At 44.2% G+C, this 18,102-nt stretch overlaps 1 protein-coding gene, 1 long non-coding RNA gene and 1 pseudogene across 2 annotated transcripts in view; 2 read left to right on the plus strand and 1 right to left on the minus strand.

Annotated features, from left to right (window-relative positions):
* Positions 1–532: 532 nt before the first annotated feature.
* On the minus strand, positions 533–1,055 carry Nip7-ps2 (nucleolar pre-rRNA processing protein NIP7, pseudogene 2; annotated as a pseudogene).
* A 5,434-nt stretch (positions 1,056–6,489) lies between these two features.
* Pdcd1lg2 (programmed cell death 1 ligand 2) overlaps positions 6,490–18,102 on the plus strand; it is a 64,994-nt gene continuing 53,381 nt past the window's right edge. Inside the window, 1 exon segment of the mRNA NM_001107582.3 lies at positions 6,490–6,713. The gene's annotated coding sequence lies outside the window, so the exon portion shown is untranslated.
* Positions 13,553–16,107, plus strand: LOC134485219 (uncharacterized). The gene is made up of 2 exons (XR_010063227.1): positions 13,553–15,617; positions 15,752–16,107. It is a non-coding gene; the product is annotated as an uncharacterized LOC134485219 (long non-coding RNA).

Raw genomic sequence — 18,102 nt, forward strand, 5'->3', positions numbered from 1 at the left:
AAAACATTAAAATTAATTAAACTCCATATGTAAAAACACAGGCATGGCCTATTATCCTTATATGGCTGTTTCCACCTTTAATATTAATAAACAGTAGAAAGTCCACCGTGCTATCTTGAGCCTGGAAAGGTGTTATCACAGATAACAGTAAGATTATCCTGTCTTTGGTGAAGTAACTTTGGAACAGTCACTCAGAACAAGTCTTCTGATTCAAACAAAGACGATGCAGATACAAAATAGAAACACTGTATTTGCTCACACAAACACTCCACAGGTTCTGGTTGGTGTGTTTTAGATTTTTGAGACAAGGCTAGCCCAGGCTAGCCTTGAACTTGCCAAGTAGCCTGAGCTGGCCTTATCCTTGTGATCCACTTACATTTGACTCTAGAGGGCCAGAAACTCCATTTTTGAGCCACTGGGATTGATAAGAATCCCAGTTGCATGTCTCAGTGTTATCCAGATTTAACATGATGGCCGGTACACAGGAAACAAAGCTATGTCCTCTCACAGAGCAAAAATGTTCTTGGCATGACTATCCTAAGTCAATGTCTCCATCATGGCGCATGCACTCGCCAATATCTGCTTGATGGAACACCACAATTCCACAATTGCCATGGGGTCCTCTTTTCTGCAGTCTTGGGTAGACTTTGCTGTACCCTAAACCCCAAAGGAACGTCTGCTGTGGAATAAACCACTACTCCCTGGTACTGAGATGTGTTTTCAGTGATTCCCCCCAGACTGGATTTCAACACATGGTTTCCATACAAGAAGGACTGCTATGCTCCAGGCTTTATCCACACTTTATACTTGGCATAGGGCACAAGGTAATCCAGAGCTGTAATGTGCATCCGGACCGTGTGGGTCTTAGTAAACTTTCCAAAACACGTCCCCAGGGGCACTAGCTTATCTCTGGAGACATTGGTGGCCAGCTGCAGGGTTGTCTCACCCACATAGTACACTCGGCTGTTGTGCAGCCGGAAACACTAGGTGCCGTCCGGTCTGTCCACCAGGAGTTGTAGATTCTCTCCCATGTATTTAGCAATCTTCTCAAACATTACCTTCTTCAGTCAAAGGCCTCATTTTTTTGCTAGCTTGGTTCTGAAGTTGCTAATTTTTAACATGTCCCTTAAACTGGAGGGGCCTTTAGGCCCTATTTTATGCTAGATACTCAAGTGTAGAACTTCTAGGTGTTCTATGTTCAATATAGGCTATAATTCACAAAGCACAAAGCAGTCAGGCCACACAACTAGAGAGAGGTGAAGACTGGCTTCTGTCTGGAGCTGTCCACACTAATTTCCATCCTGCTCCCTCCTTGTGAGTTCCTGTAGCTTTGAAGAACAGGCCTGTTATTAAGTCTGCCGCCTACATCCACGGGAGAGCTGGGGGCTTCACTAGATTCTCTCATTCCTGAAGTCTTTTCTTCCTGCTGATCCCAAGACCAGCCTAACTCAGCCTGGAGCTGGAAGGTGAAGGCTTTTTCACCCGTGTCTCATCTAACCCAGACCTACTTGATGAAAAAGGTCATAGATACACATAAACATTCACACAAAGCTGAAGCTGTGACCATAGCCCACAGTGTGGAAGGGATGGGGCCAGGATCAGGCTGTAGCCAGAGCAGTCTTTCTCATCTGCTGCTACTTCAGTCTTTCAACTAGAGATGGATAAAGGGGAGGGGGGAAGGGAAGAAGGGGGGGAGAGACAGAGACAGAGAGACAGAGAGACAGAGACAGAGAGACAGAGAGAGACAGAGAGACAGAGACAGAGAGAGAGAAAGACAGAAAGAGAGAGAGAGAGAGAGAGAGAGAGAGAGAGAGAGAGAGAGAGACTCATTATGAGTGCAGGGGCTGCTGCTTCCAGGCCCTTCTCACACAATCAGAAATTTAGGATAACTTGATTCACTGAAATATTTTCTTTAAACTGCCACTAATCTGTCACACTCTCCTAACCTGTTGGGTAGAGACCATCACCACACCCCAGCCTGAGCCTTTCGCCTCCAGGCCGCTTGCTATGTTTTGACCTAGTCTCACGTGCTCTAGCAGCTCTTGGGATAGAATTCACACAAGCCCCAGTTCACTCACGAAAGTGCTTTTACTGTTCCACACAGTGGAACCTGGATGACAACCACATTGCAAAGATTTTCATCCAAAAAATGAAGCCACACACCTTTTAACTGCCTTCCCTGATGCTTCCCTGTATTAAGCTGTGGTTCACGATCCTCTGTCTCCGTGTGAGTTTGTCTACTCTGGATACTTCATGGATATGGGGTTATGTAAAACAGTCTGGCGCCTGGCTTCTTTGCCGTAGAATGCTCATTGGTATCTCACTGTGTCGTTTCACATCATATGCCGGGGTGGCATCTGTTTCGAAGACTTGACCGTATTCCACTGTGTGGAGCACCATGTTTAGTACTTTTTGGTACTGATGTTTAGTACTGGTACTGTTTCTGGGTATTTAGGTTGTTTCCACTTTGGACCATGGTGAATAATGCCTTTATGAACACTGACGTAGACTGTGAACCTATGTTTTCACTTCTCTTGTCATGAATACATTGCCACACGTAGAGTCCCAGGTCATACTGGAACCCTGTGCTACGGTTTGAGGAACTGACAGAGTTAGTTCCATTTAAAATTCCAATCCTGTATCTTCTCAACTCATGCCTCTTCCCAAAGCAAGCCAAGCTTCTAGCTGTTCTACCTCCGAGCAGGAAACAGACATGGCCACCTTACCCTGGTTCCAACTGCAATCAGTGGCCTTCGAGTCCTGTCTTCCTATGCCACAGGTGTCCCGTGATCCAGGCCTGGGAGCAAAGGTGTTCCCAGTTCTTTCATTCCCATGAACATCCCCATCTCCCTTTACAGGCATGGGCAGGATGGTAAACCTCCCACCTTTAGAAATGTCAGGCACCAAACCTTTGTAATGTACCATCAATACATCCAGCACCCAGCACCCAGCACCCAGCATCCAGCACCTGGCACCCAGCATCTAGCACCCAGCACCCAGCACCCAGCATCCAACACCTAGCACCCAGCATCCAGCACTCCTTTCTTCTGTCCAGAAAGAGGGGGGAAGAGGGTGGCACATGTCTTCTCCAGGTTCCTAGAAACTTCTATCTGTCACATGAGTCCCCTCCTCTATTTTTCATTGTTTCAGTCTAGGAGACAAGTTTCATTACCCCCTAACTTCCTGCTTGACCTCTGACTCCCTGCTCTGAAGAGGCTTTCTGGGGGAGGCAGGTCTGACTTAAATTTGACACTTTGGAATTCAGTCATTTATCTTTTAGCCAGGAGCCAGCACTGTAGGATTGTCATAGAGGTGAAGGCAGGTACAAGATAGAACGAGGCCTGTCATTGGATGAGAAGGAAGGATGGGCGGGAGAAAAGTTTGAGGGAAGAGGAGGAGGCTGGAACAGAAGGAAAGGGAGACTGGAGGAGAAGCCACTGAGAGAACATGGAGGCTGACGTTAAGATTCCTCCCTGCACATCTACAGGTTGTCATGAATATTCTTAAGGGATGGATGTGTACAGGGCTTTGTATTTTTAGGTGGGCAATTATATCTTATCAACTGGATCAGAGGTTATTGTGTTGTGTGTTCTTTCGTGTGGCGATTTAAGTTTAAGAGTGTGTGTGGCGGGTAGAGACACGGGGCCTCCGCGGATTTGAGATGTGTGTTACTGGCAAGATATCTACCAGGTATCTTTGGGCATTGTGGTGCCAGATCCAGTGGAGGTAAAAGACCTTTTTTATGATTTTACATCAACATAGCACCTTAGTTATTCTCTGTTCACCGTGCAGAGGGGGTGAAGTTGGAGCAGGAAGCACTTCATAAGCGCCTCATGAAGCACCACATTTTTTTTTTTTACTTTTAGAGCTCTTGTCTGTGAATGAGCCAAACCTCTTTTGGTCCTGAAATGAACATCTCAGCTGCGTTGGACAGAGCTTCAGTCTACCCTCCCTCATCCTCACCTCAAGATCAGGCCTCCTTCAGTGGAGATCTGATGGAATTCCAAGCCACTGTGTATTCAGAAACAGACTGGCCTACAGTTCCTGGGCTGTAATACAAGAGGCCAGATTTCAGGCAGATTTCTAGGTGTGAACCTCTGTCTTTTCCCTGTGCCCAGCTGCGTATGTCCTTCTTTCTATGCACAAGTCCCCATGCTCCAGAGGAGGCTAGCTATTGCTCCATTTTATCAGGTTCCAGATGAACCCACACCTGAATCTTGGTTATGGACTTGGGGTCCTAGAGCAACTGCTGGGTCCTCACAGGTCTCATGGCTTGCCCAGCTCCTGCCCGTTGGTTGTGTCTCCAAAGCCAGGCCCATCAGAGTAGGCAGATTGTTTCAGATCTACATGAGCTGGGATAGCCCCAGTTGACTTAGCACCTGCTGTATGACGAATACCGTTCTGGGTGGCTGACATAAACATTTCACAGTGTGTCCTGTTTTGTTTGTTGGTGGCACCAAGTTCCATACACTGTACAGCATTTTTGCAACAGCGCGTTTACAATGAAATGTCTTAGGGAAGGACAGAAATGGGCGTGACATAGCCTCTCTCTGCATTAACCTGACAAACAATATAATCGGTCTTCAGCTTTTCTCTGTACATTGTGGAAGCCCTGGTAGCTTTGTACACTAATGAGGTCACTATTATGCATATTATAATGGTGTGTTTTCTGACCTAGTTTGTTGTTTTCCATTACCAAGTGAATGCATACCCATGTGGGAAGGGTCTACTCTCCTCTCTGTCTCTCTGTTTGTCTCCCTGCCTCTCTGTCTCTGTCTCTCTGTGTCTATGACTGTATCTGTCTCTTTGTCTCTGTCTCTGTCTCTCCTTGTCAGAGACCTTTGGGAACAAAGAAAAGAGCTTATGAGTGTTTCTAATTGAAGAGTTTTCACAGTTATGTGTACTTTAATAAATAATTAAAGACACAGGAGTCCTTTGGTAAGCTCTTAAAATGTTTTCTTGGTTTTGTTTGGTATCTAACCATAATCTCCATCATTCTTTTCTTTTCTTTTTTCTTTTCGGAGCTAGGCAAGCGCTCTACCACTGAGCTAAATCCCCAACCCCACTCTTTTTTTTTTTTTTAAAGTTACTTCTATATATTTAAATGAGTAGTGTGGGTTCACAGCAGGCAGAAAACACAATATAAAAAAAGAGCAACTGCATACCAACCACAAAGCCACCTCCATGTTCCCACCCCTAGACACTCTCTGTGGAGGCTTCTGCAGCTGCCCCTCTAACATTTTTTTTGTAGTTGAGGCAGACACTCCTTTCTGGAATCATTCCTTTTTGCTCGAGGGAGAGAGTAAAATAACAGTTTTTTTTTTTAACATGTTTAAAGCATGCCAACAAGTAAGAAAGAAGGGCCCTGCAAACCAGGGGTCAGAGAATCAGGGAAGCAAAAAGCAGAGAGCAGGAAAAGCCAAGAGCTGTCTGAGTGTGCAGACTTAAATCCCTGACACCCCCCACCACCCCCTCCCCAACCAGGGTGCAAGGAGAAGTCTTGCCCTCCACATCTGCACTTACCTTAGGCTTTATTTTCATGACCTTGTTTGAATCTTGCCCTGCTCAGCTTCGTGTAACGGTGGGGCTTCATGGGCCTGAGTTCAAATCTAGCCATGCAGCTAAGAAAGCAGTGCTGTGTCGTGTGCTGTACTTCAGCCATTCAGCTCGAGGATTTCTAGATTAGATGTGAAAATGAGCTAAGACAAGGTAGGGAATTAGTGCCCCACCTCAGGTCAAACCCACCTAGATGCTGTAGAGGATCAATGCCCACCCCTCGCCTTCTCATCCCCAACCCAGGTCATATGCCATACTTCTGAGTTTCCTTGAAATTAGGAATTTAGGGTGGACACTAATCCAATGGCTGATGCCTTTACAGAGACGGGAAAGGGACAGAGATACAAAGACAAGGGACAGGGCTATGTGAAGATGGGGGTGGGGCTGTACAAAGCAGGAGATGGCCAGTATTGCCAAGTGGCTACCTGGTGGGGTGCTGTGGAGAGGTTGGAAGTGTTCTTGTTTTATTTATTCTGTCTCTCTCTCTCTCTCTCTCTCTCTCTCTCTCTCTCTCTCTGTGTGTGTGTGTGCATACATGCAGGTGAGCACACCTTCGTGTGGATGCACTTGTGCTTGTGAATATGGGGACCCGAAGTTAAGGCTGAGAAGCCCCCTCAATGGCTTTTCCACCTTATCCAACGAAGCGAGGCCTCTCAGCCAGACCCGGAGCTCGTGATGTGGCTAGGCCCGCTAGCCAGCCTGCTGTGGGGACCAGGGGTACAGCTAAAGGGTAACCGACAAGGTCAGTGATGCCAGGGTGCCTGGCAGGCGTGTGGCTTGAGAGAGGCTGCAGATAAAGCAGAACTGTTGAAAGCAAAACCAAAACTTGCTTCCAGGCAGCATCGGCCAGTTCCTCAGAAACCATTCTGGTTTGAATTACACCCTGCACCCCCTCTTTTTCTTTTGAACGAGAAGACAGCTTCAAGGATCGCAACCACATCTTTTGTTCCCCCTTGTTGGTTATATCCTAATGTCAAATGTGGGCATACCTTTGTGGCGCCCCCCTGTCTTCCAACCAGAGGGGATGCACTGGCTGCTCCTGTTGTGGACAGGTTTGGTTGGTGGTGTAATTGGCTTCTGAGGAACCTGATACAAAGAGTGACTATGTGTAGCCTTTTCTCTGTGTCTTTGTCTGACGAGTTGTGTTGAGTCCTGATGTGGGTACCGAGTACAGTGAGAACTTCTCTTACCTTCTGGGTTTGTGCTGTAGAGACGGGTGAGTGTGCCATGGTGGGGGAATGGTGGGCACACTTTTTAAAATCACATTCTGTCTGAGGAATTGTGCTTACAGTGCAATTCTTTTCTACCTTCCAAATACCAGGGTTTCCCAGTGGTTTTTATTCTGGGTGAACCTCTTTATGAGGTAAAGAACTTTCTGCACTGTAGAGAAAACTGTTCTTGTTTTGGGGTTAAATTTTTTTTTATGAACATTGTACCGTAGTGGTAGTGTGTGTCATAGCACATGTGTTGACATCAAAGGACAACTTTGTGGAATTGGTCCTGTCTTTCTGCCTGTGCATTGTAAGAATGGAACTCAGGCTTAGAAGGCCTTGGCCTTTACCACCAACCATCTCAACAGCCCCCCCCCCCCAAAAAAAAAAACATTCTTGACATTGCCTCCCTCAGAGTTTTGAAGTTAACAGTTTAAAACTTTGAGAAACTATTTTCCTACACCTGACATCTGTGAGTGCTTATCCTTTTGGACAGCAGCCAATATTCCCATCTGGCCTGTGTTTACAAAGCAAGGCTGTCAGAGTACACTATTAGAGAAAGAAACAACGTTTAAACGATGCTATTCCGTGGATCTAAACATTTTTCTTTTTCTTCATTTCTTTAACGTTAAAGTTATAATAATTACATCATCCCCGCCCCCATTCTTTTCCCACAATCCTTCATGTCTTCTTCCTCGCTCTTTCAAATTCAGGGACTTTTTTTTTTCATTAGCTATTGTTTCATACATTTCTGAATACAACCTGCTCCGATTGTGTAATTTTACTCATGTGTATGATTTCAGAGCGGGCCATTTTGGTGTTGGATAAGCGATGGCACGCTCTTCCCTGCAGAGCGTCTCGGCACTCCTTAGGTGCCTGAAGTTCATTGTGTAGGGCGGAAGCCTTGACGGCTTCCTCCTTTCCCCTTTGGCGTGTGTTTTGTTATTGTCCTCCTTCAGTTCGCTTTTTGGTAGTCATGTTGCTGAGACTTTATGGGTGTAAATCCAGACATTCCTAGGAAATAGTCGCACAGCAAACTCCCTGATCCTCCGGCTCCATCTTCTCCCTCTTCCAAGCATGCGGTCCCATGAGTGATGGACATTGCTCTTGCAATGAGAACCTGCTCTATTACCTTTGTAGCCTGAGCTCTTGCCATCGATAGCTCTCTTCTGTGTCTGATGCTTCCGGGCGCCTCCTCTGCTGTCTCCATCTGCAAGCCTCTACACTGACTTGGAATGCCTGCCTGCAGATTGTGAGTCCTGAGTGCATTGTGCAGTGCATGACTGTGGTAGCTATTCCTGTTCGTCAACTTGACTCCATTGGGAGTTAATTAGAACCCTAAAATGGAGGGACTTCTGCTTACTTTGAAGTGGGAAGATCTACTTCTAATCCAGATCTTTGAGGTAGGAAGGGACACCTTTAATCCAGATCTTTAATTCAGATCAAAACTGGGCCATGCCTTCTGTTAGAAGCCTACACACGGACATGAAGAAGGGAGCTTTTACTCTCTGCCTTCTTGCTCTCACCTCTGCTGGAAACCCATATAAGAACATGGAAGAAGGAAGTTTTGCTTTATGATAGTTTGCTCTCGACTTGCTAGCAATTGTAATTCTTCACTGGTGTTAGGGCTTACTTCCTCAGGATTCCAAGGTGTACTGGAAACCAGCCAAGTCAAGCAGCCTGTGACAAGATTCACAGAGACGTTCCATTCTTAGCCAGACAGTGTTGGATTAGCTGGACCACAGCCTGTGCGCCATTATAATAAATCTCTCTCTCTCTCTCTCTCTCTCTCTCTCTCTCTCTCTCTCTCCCCCCTCTCTCTCTCTCTCTCACACACACACACACATATGTATGTGTATATATATATTTGTATATATATATATATATATATATATATATACAGAGAGATAGAGGGAGAGAGAGGGAGAGAGAGAGAGATAGATTTATAAGTTCAATTACTCTAGAGAACCTTGACTAATACATCAGCTATGAGTATAGAAGCTCACTGAATGCTGCTGTACTACTGTTTTAATTTTTCAGTAAAATGGTAGGCAGACCACCAGAAATAAAATGGAATATAGAAGGGGAAGTTTGATGTTAATTTGAAAAGAAGATGGTGGAAATGTCCCCAGCTACTACGGAAGTGCCACAAACTGAGGTACACTGCTTCAGAGATGATTAGCCTTACAAGACAGTTCCTTTGTGTTCTTTTACTAAGACAGTTTCTTCAGTCCCCAATATTAGCTAACATTTCCATGTTGGAACTGACTTCTTTGTCTAGCCCTAACGTCTTCTAGCCTTGAGACCTCAGTCATCCTTCCTGCTTCTCTTTTTCTCACCTGTATGGTTGATCAGTTGCCAATTGTTTCTTCAACTGTCCTGTGAATGGTCTTACAGTTTCTCCTTTCTCTCTCTTGCTTCCCTTTTCTGACTCTAAACAGAGATTCATGATCAAACGTCTAGAAGATCCCCTAACTTCAATCACACACACACACATACACATACACACACACACACACACACACACACACACACACACACACACACACACACTTCACACTCTTTTCATGCTCTTTCAGCATTTTAACTGTTTTGGGGGGAAGGGCACTCTAACCACATTATCCCTCTGCCTGAAACTCAGCATTGTTGTTTGGCTTTGAATTTCAGAAACCACTTTGTCTGTTGGGTGCCCCCCCTCAGCTTTTCCATGCCTTCGCATTTCTGAAGCTTTTTATCTGAGCCTCCCAGGTGCCCACTCAAAGAACTTTCAGGTCAAAGTTCTCAGAGCTATAAAAGCCACTCTAAGTACCCCAGCCCCAGAAAGTCTCCATATCTGTAGTCAGTCCACATGGAGCTGGCTCTCCAGCACTCTTGAGTGGAATTTTCAACCTTTAAACTATATTATAGTGTCTTTAGCTCTCAAGAGTCTTTTCCTAAGTGAATTCTCCTACAGGTTCTCCTCAGTCTGACATAAAGACTCAAAAAAGCCAGTGTGTAAGATTGGAGGAGCTCAGTGTTTATTGGCTGGAAAGTTGGGATGCAGTTTGAACTTAAGTATCCCATCCCATTGATAGAGATGGATACAAATTCAATAATATAGGTTGTTATCATAATATAATATATGCTACACAGATTATCTAAATATCTGTGATTTATTCATATACCTATGAGAACGGGGCACTGGCTCTAAGACCCCCTATTATAACTGGCTATTCCTGGAGTCCACGTAGATACAATACAATGAGAAGTGACAGAATCTCAGGGCCGAGTCTGGATTCCTTTGCTGAAAGGCACCAATTTCAAATTATTTCCAGACATTACTAACTGCAATTTCAGCCTTAGATACTTGATCTCAGAATAAGTAGCTAATTCAGACACCTTAATTCTAGTTTAAATTCTATTAAATCTAGGTTTCAAAAGCACTGCAGGCTGTGCCAGACACTCAGAGGACTGAAAGAACCAAATTAGATAAGATTGGCATGCTTAGTAAAAATGAGGTGACACACAAATGTAGCTAAGGCATCCGGGATCAGCTCTGCTGGTTATTGTTACCCAAAGAACAATCTAGGATTCTTCAGATGGTTCCAGAGGGTCTGGGCCTGGGTTCAAGGACTGAGAAGAATTTCTCAAACTTGATAGCTGTATCTTATAGTTTGTTGAAAGAGCTTGGCACTTAGTAAGTATTTTGAATAAAATAAAGAATGAAAGCTTTTCTGCATTGCTATAATAACACAGACTTAATTTCTTTCATTGATAATTTGGTCACATAATAGAAATGGCAAGAAACTAGACCTACAACAGCCTAGAAGCTGCACTATGGCATTTGAGCCTCTGACAAGTTTTTCTCAACTTTCAGATGTTTTCTTGATTTCCATGAAAAGATACGACTCCCTAATGCAATGGAATAAGCTGGTCTAAGTACTTCTTGTGCACAAATAATGAGAAAAAGAGCTAAAATTCTTGGAATTCAGGCGTGTCAGCTCATGCCTATAATCCCAGAATTCCACTAATAAAGAAGGAAAGTCAAGAGTTCAAGGCCAGCCTGGGCTACATAAAAATCCGATCTTAAGAGTAGTGATAATAATATTATTAATAACTGTACTAAAGAGAAAGTTGATTGAAAATAAGACAGTCAGGATCTACACTAGAGGTGAAACTCTGTGTGCAAGGATGTGCTTCCAAAGCCCAGGGAGGTTCTTCAATGGAGGTAGCCCTGTAAGTGATAGAAACTAGAGAGACTTCATAGGTGAACCCTTAAGTGGGTTGATGAAATTAATGAGCAGATGTGAAGTCATGCAATTTCTAAACCTAAGATTGCCTATCTCCTCAGAAGTGATAATGACAGCAAGTGGGAAGAATAGTTTATCATTTACAATGTATCATCCGAGTAGCCACATGCACTTCTGCTCATGTCTTGAGGTTTGACCAAGACATGCAGGTGTTACTGTGTTAGTGAACCTGATAGTTTCTAGTATCCATCTAATAACCATATATTTAAAATAAAATAGACACACAACAAGAATAGATGCTAGCTCACTAACTTATAAAACACATGAGAGTTTCAGAAAGAAGACTAAAAGGATGGATCTGAACATTTCTCTTGTTTGTGTATCACAATGTTCATGCAGCTGAAGAAGTGGATGCTCTGAAATTATGTTTATTAATTTTTGGCTGTGCATTCATTCCATACATCCTCCATACTGTTCATCATTCTATGTACATCAATCATACATCCCTGACTCACCATCATTCCATACATTCCCCAGACTCTCCATCATCCCATACATTCTCCATCACGCTATAGATTCTCCAGACACTGCAGACCCGGCTTGCTTAGCTATAAAACTGTCCATTCTTCCTTCACTTCACTTTTGCTTCCCTAACTATGAAGGTTCTGAGGACATAGTCATTCAGAAAAAAAAGGGGGGTTCTCACAAAGAACTCTGAAGACAAAGGTCATATTTGCATTGCGTAGACTTTTGAGACAAGTTAATAATGGAGCGAGGATCTTAAGACACCTGTGCTGACAACCTTGCAAGCTTCAAATGGGGATCACTTCCCACCAGTGGAAACTCTTGCTTCACGGTGGGCTTTGTCTCAAGTAAGTCCTAAGAAGATGATTGTCTACTTTGTGACTAGCTCATCCCATTGTGGCCTTAACTTACAGGAAGTTCTTTCTAAAGTTTCTGTTTATCTAAAAGAAAAGGGGTCCAACAGGGAGCCAGATTCCTGAGTGAACAGTAGTACAGGTGAGCAGCCCTTTATTATCCATTTAACAAACTTCTGAGACTCTAAATAAGCTTTAACAGCTTTGGTCCTAGTTGAGAAGACTAAAGTATAACCATTTTACAGACCAGTAAGGAGCCGTACGTGATCATTGGGGGTGACTAGGATACACCCAAGATACAGGGAACCGTGTGAAGCAACTAGAGAAAGCTTTTATTGAATGTAGGAGAACTTAAGGCCTTTGAGCAATACATATTCAATGCCATACCAATCTTTAAAAACGTACAAAGAAATTGAGGTAAACTAAAAAGAAATTTTTTTACACAGTAAAATGAGATTAGATTTCCACGACCACCATGAGGTTCCGTTCATGGAAAGGGCATGGGTTAGTATGTGACTGAGAGGCAAGAGAGGCCAAGGCAGGAAAGACATTAAAGGCTGTCCTAAGGAAAATTTGGCTTGAAAAGAACAGCACTTATGTTTTAAAAGAATCACCCTGACTGCTCTACTCGTCATCGAATGTCAATGAGATTGGGTCTCGGAATCCTATTATCAGAAAGTTGCAGAAATCACCACAGGACATGATAATGTCTCGAATGGCATGGGATCTCTGGGGTGGTAGGAAGCGATTAGGTTCTGAGTGTCTGTGAAGGGAGAGCCTATAGGGTTAGCTGATGAATCAGACGCAGGGTGAGAGAAAAGATTGAAGAGTGATTCCAGGATTGACGCTCGCTGCTTCAACAGGTCTGGTGTAGAGGGAGCCACAGAGGAGGAGCCAATGTTGAGGAGGATGTGCTAGGGTAGAAGGAGAAGCGATGGGAGTTGGAATTAAGGTGATGCCAGTGGACAGCAGAAAGGACGGGGCCATCTAAGATGCATGGTGGATGCAGAAGCAAGAAGGTGAGAGGAAAGTATGAGATGGCTCCTAATATTCTGGCATGAGGTAGCTATTATTATTATTATTTTTATTACTATTATTATAGTAGTAGTAGTAGTAGTAGTAGTAGTATAAAAGGAAATAAAGCACAGAGCTTTTCTAAGTTGTCTGACTGTTAGAGGATAATAATTTGTCACCTCAGATTTTGATTGGTTATATGTCTGGCTTTGGAGTGTGCATTCTTACCCATTGCACAGATTGCACTTTCCCTGGACTAATAGGACAAGCACTTGCAGGCTGGAAAGTACCTTTAGAACAGAGTCTGCCCCTTAGCGTTCCAAGAAGGCAGTGCTCCAGGAAAGTCCCCTGGCTGACTAGAGAAGAAAGGGAAGCTGAGCCAGTGGTGAGTGGCCCAGGAGTGTCTCTTCACTAGAACTCTGTCTCTTGTCATCCCGTCATGGTCTAAAGATGAGAACACTGGCAAATGCCAAGCCCGCTACTGAGGGTGGAGGTGATAGCTTTCCAAGCTATGCATTTGATAAGGAAGACTTCGTTAGGTTCAGCTAAGGTACACCGTGAGCAGTCCACCCTGAATATTACCTCCGTGGTGTGGCCTTTCCTGAAATAAAAGCAAGGATACAATGAACTGCGGATTCACACATCCCTGAAGACACTGCCCCATTTCTCTCTCTCTCTCTCTCTCTCTCTCTCTCTCTCTCTCTCTCTCTCTCTCTCTCTCTTTCTCTCTCTTTCCTTTTTTTAAGGTTTATTTTTATTCTTTTAAATCGTGTGTGCGTGCCCATGCGCGCGCATGAGCCTAGGCACCTACAGAAGAGGCCAGAGGCATCAGATCTTTGGAGCTAGAGTTTAGGCACTTACGAGATGGAACCACCGAATGTGGTTAGTGGGGACTGAACTCAGATCGTGCAAGACCAGCACACGCTCTCAACCACCGAGCTGTCTCTCTGGCTCCCCTTGTGCCACATTCCACGGGCATATTCTTACCTCTAAGTCCCTCTTGACTCCACGTGTGTCTCGTATGCACTTGTGAAAGTGTTGATGGCCTCCACACTACTAAATCTAACTCTCAGGAGCATCCACAGTCACTCTTTCCTACAGCTCTGTGTCTTTGAAATACTAGTTTTATTATTATTCAGTAACAGTGAGGTCGAGAGATCAGAGACGGCCACTACTGATACCAAGCAAGGGCTTGGTACCAACCCACAGAGAAACCACTACTTCGGGGCAGTAATAAACTTGACCCTGCCTTCTCCATGGATTGTTAGGAGATTTATCTGAAGTGGACAGGAGACCTTGTTTATTGATGGTGAGAGGGGATTTTAGGAGTCCTTTGCAGACAGATGTGCACTGTGACTCTTTAAGCATCCCCTTTCTTAGCCAGGAGAGTTAGGTTCTGCAATGGGCATGTTTGACCTTTTGTTGACAAAATATCTTGACCATGTGATCTGGCTCTAGATCTCGATCTGGGCGTTCTGACCTTTGGAATATCGAATGCTTGCGGACCCTGAAAGGACCACCTTCCATTCTAGAAGCACGTTTCAAAGCCACCTCGAGTGGATTCTGAAGAGATCTGAAATCAACCTACGTGCTTTGTTACTGTTAATCCCTGGCATGCTGAGTCTTCATTCATTCTGCTGTTGGGAAGATAGTCTGATATAATTATAAATCTCACAGGGAAAAGACTTGTACCACTGGGTCCCACGTTGGGGAACATCAAGGTTAAACAGGAGGTAGGGAGATATCTAGAAGGTATCCAGGAGATAAGAGATATGTGGTCAGATGTCTGTATTACTATTTCACCAGAAGAAAAAAGTGGGACAGGAAAAGCAGATCCTGGATGAATTAATACAAGGCTTTCATCAAGGATCAGTTGCTAATTTAATAGTGTCTTTTCATGAGGAGTAAGACCACTGGATAGTGAATAATTATGTCAAGGTTTCCATCAGGTCAGAACTCTGAGTTGCCTGGTTTGCATTTAAACAAGATGTGCCTGGCCCATTGACACCATCTCTTGGGACTGGCTAACTTGGGAAAGGTGGTCCTTTCAGGGTTAGCAAGCATTGGTATACCAAAGGTCAGGACACCCAGATCAAAATCTAAAGTTAACAGGTAAGATGTAAGGTAACAACAGATAATGTCATCTGGGCTTTTGCCCTTCTCCTACCTCCCCTTTGCCAGTGCCCTCTCTTCACAATGGTCCAGACTTCTTGTAATCAGTACCTCAGGTCTGTTGCTTCAACACTTTGCTCTCCCCATCTCTCGTACCTGAGGTCACACAGGCTGGGGCCTATGTTACCATGACACCGGTCTTATCTCTACCTCCAGCTTTGTACTGTCTGCCCTTCCACCTCCTGAGGAACTCCTCTCTAGCAGGCACCTCAGATCTAATGGTTATTCCTAGTCCTCTAGTACCCTAATGGCTCCATCCCTAAGCCCAGGAGTTCTGTATTTTTTTAACTACTATACTGCCATCAATGTTCTGTAGGTTTTTATTTTGTTTTGTTTTTTCAAAATAGAGCTCTAAGCAAACAAACTATTCAGTAACAGGTCAGGTTTTATTGTTCACACAGTTCACTCGATTCCCTCCTCCACCTTGTCTGAAATACCTGATGTGGCTGACATCCTGAAATTCAGTAAGTGGAGACGGAAGATCCCAGAAATGTAACAGAGAATCTCTTCCTTCGAGAGAGAAACCAGCAAACAGACAGGAGCGGGCAGATGGTGAGGTAAGTACCATCAACACACAGCGAGCTCTCGGCAAGCAGCACCTTCTGATTTCACTTGGTTACTCTGTTTAGCTTTGTAGGATGTGAAGTGGTTACAAAGTTTAAATGACCGGGCTCTCCCTTTCACATCACAGGATCTGTAACGACTGGCAACAAAGTCCTCTGCTTGCCTCTGCGCTCCGCAGGTCTGGCAGGAAAGAGAAAGAACTTCCTGTTGGTGAGCGGTTTGAGTGGTGAGGGAAGAAACTGGATTTGGGAAGTGGTGTGATCTAGAGTAAAATCCAAGGTCACCCACTGTGTCTGTCCTGCAGGCTGCAGCATATAGCATAATCAGAGTGCCTTTGGTTGTTGTTTTTGTTGTTGTTGTTGTTGTTGTTTTGTTTTGTTTTGTTTTTGTTTGTTTGTTTTGTTCAAAGTCTTTTAATTCTTAGAATGTGTAACTATTAGAATGTAAAGATTTCAAATATGCCAATAAAAAGTTTAAAGCCGTGGTATGGCAAGATAGCCTAGTGAGTATAGATGCTTACTGAGTAAGCCTGGTGACCTAAGATCCGTTCCTAATCCTCACATAAAGGTGGAAGGAAAGCATCAACGTCACAAAGCTGGCTTCCAGATGCATGCCATGGCTCATGCACACACACATGGCCTTATCGTACTAATTATTTTTTTTAAGCTTCAGAATCTGAAAAAAAAAAAAAGAAAAGAAAAAAGAAAGAAAGAAAATGGAAAGACTACTTTCAGGGTTTGAAAGACTTACATTGTTGAGATGATTATATTTCCCTTGAATGGAGATACAGAGTCAGTGTAATTCCTACCAAATCACTCCAGTTCCTTTTATGTAGAATAAACAAGCCTATCCTAAAATTCACACAGAAACTCAAGAGAGAGAGAACTTCAAGGAAAAGAAGTAACAGAGGGAGGGGGAGAGAGGACTTGAGAAGAAACTAAAATCAGTCACTTCCTGATTTTAAACTTTCCACAAAGCTACACTAAATAGCATTATGTGATGGGGGCAGAGAACAGACACAGAGCTGAGCAAAATGGATGTGAAATCCAGGATTACGTCTTACGTTATCATCCGGGATGCTGAGACAATTCTACAGAGAAAGGACAGTTTAGTTTTTTAAAATAAATTTTATTGGAATACGTGCAAAAGAATCTTACTCATACACAAAAATGAACTCAAAACATATTAAAGATCTAGATATGTATGAACAGGACAGATTTAGTTCTTTTTTCATGTTTATTACTTTAATTATTGACATTTAAAATGTTATTCCCCTTCCCAATTTCCCCTCCATAAACCTCCTCTCCCCTCCCCCTGCCTCTATAAGGGTGCCTCCCTACCCGACCACTCAATCTGGCCTCAGTGGCCTAGTGTTTTCCGATCCTGGGTCATCAAGCCTCCAAAGAACCAAGGGCCTCCACTCCCATTGATGCCAGACAAGGCCATTCTCTGCTACATATGCAGCTGGAGCCGTGGGTCCCTTCCATGTGTGCTCTTTGGTTGGTAGTTTACTCCCTGGAAGCTTTGAGGGGTCTGGTTGTTGATATTGTTCTTTCTATGGGGTTGCAAACCCCTTCATCTCCTTTAGTCCTTGCCCTAACTTCGCCATTGGGGTCCCCATGCTTAGTCCAATGTTTGGCTGCATGCATTTCCATCTGTATTGATTAGGCTCTGGCAGAGCTTCTCAGGGGACAGGTATACTGGGCTCCTGTCAGTAAGTGCCTCTTTGCATCAGCAATCGTGTCTGGGTTTGGTGCCAGCAGATGGGATGGATCCCTAGGTGGGGCAGTCTCTGGATGGCCTTTCCTTCAGTCCCTGCTCCACTCTTTGTCCCTGCACTTCCTCTTGACAGGAGGAATTCTGGGTTAATGTTTTTGAGGTGGGTGGCCCCATCCCTCAACCAGGGGCCATGCCTATCCACTGGATATGGTCTCTACAGGTTCTATCTTGCTTTTGTTGGGTATTTCAGCTAATGTCCTCCCTGTTGGGTCCTAGGGACCTCTTGGGTCCCTGGCATCTGGGACTTTCTAGTGGCAACCCTTAGTTCCCTCTCTCCCACTGTTACTTTCCTTTCAAATTCCTGAGCCTTTGTACTTCTCCCCCATCTCCCACCATATCTGAACCAGCCCCCCCTTTTCCCTCCTTCTCCTCTCTCTCCCAGATCCCTCTCTCCCTCTACTTACACGTTTATTTTCTTCCCCCTTCTGAGAAGGATTGTGGTATCCACACTTTGGTCTTCCTTCTTGGGTATCATATGGTCTGTAAGTTGTATCGTATTTTGAGCTTTTAGCCTAATATCCACTTATCAGTGAGTACATACCACGTGTGTTCTCCTGTGACTGGGTTACCTCACTCAGGATAATATTTTCAAGTTCCATCCATTTGCTGCAAATTTCATGAAGTCATTTTTAATAGCTGAGTAGTACTCCATTGTGTAGATGTACCACATTTTCTGAATCCATTCCTCTATTGAGGGAC

The sequence above is a fragment of the Rattus norvegicus genome, chromosome 1 (assembly GCF_036323735.1).
Source record: "Rattus norvegicus strain BN/NHsdMcwi chromosome 1, GRCr8, whole genome shotgun sequence".
Classification (NCBI taxonomy): domain Eukaryota; kingdom Metazoa; phylum Chordata; class Mammalia; order Rodentia; family Muridae; genus Rattus; species Rattus norvegicus.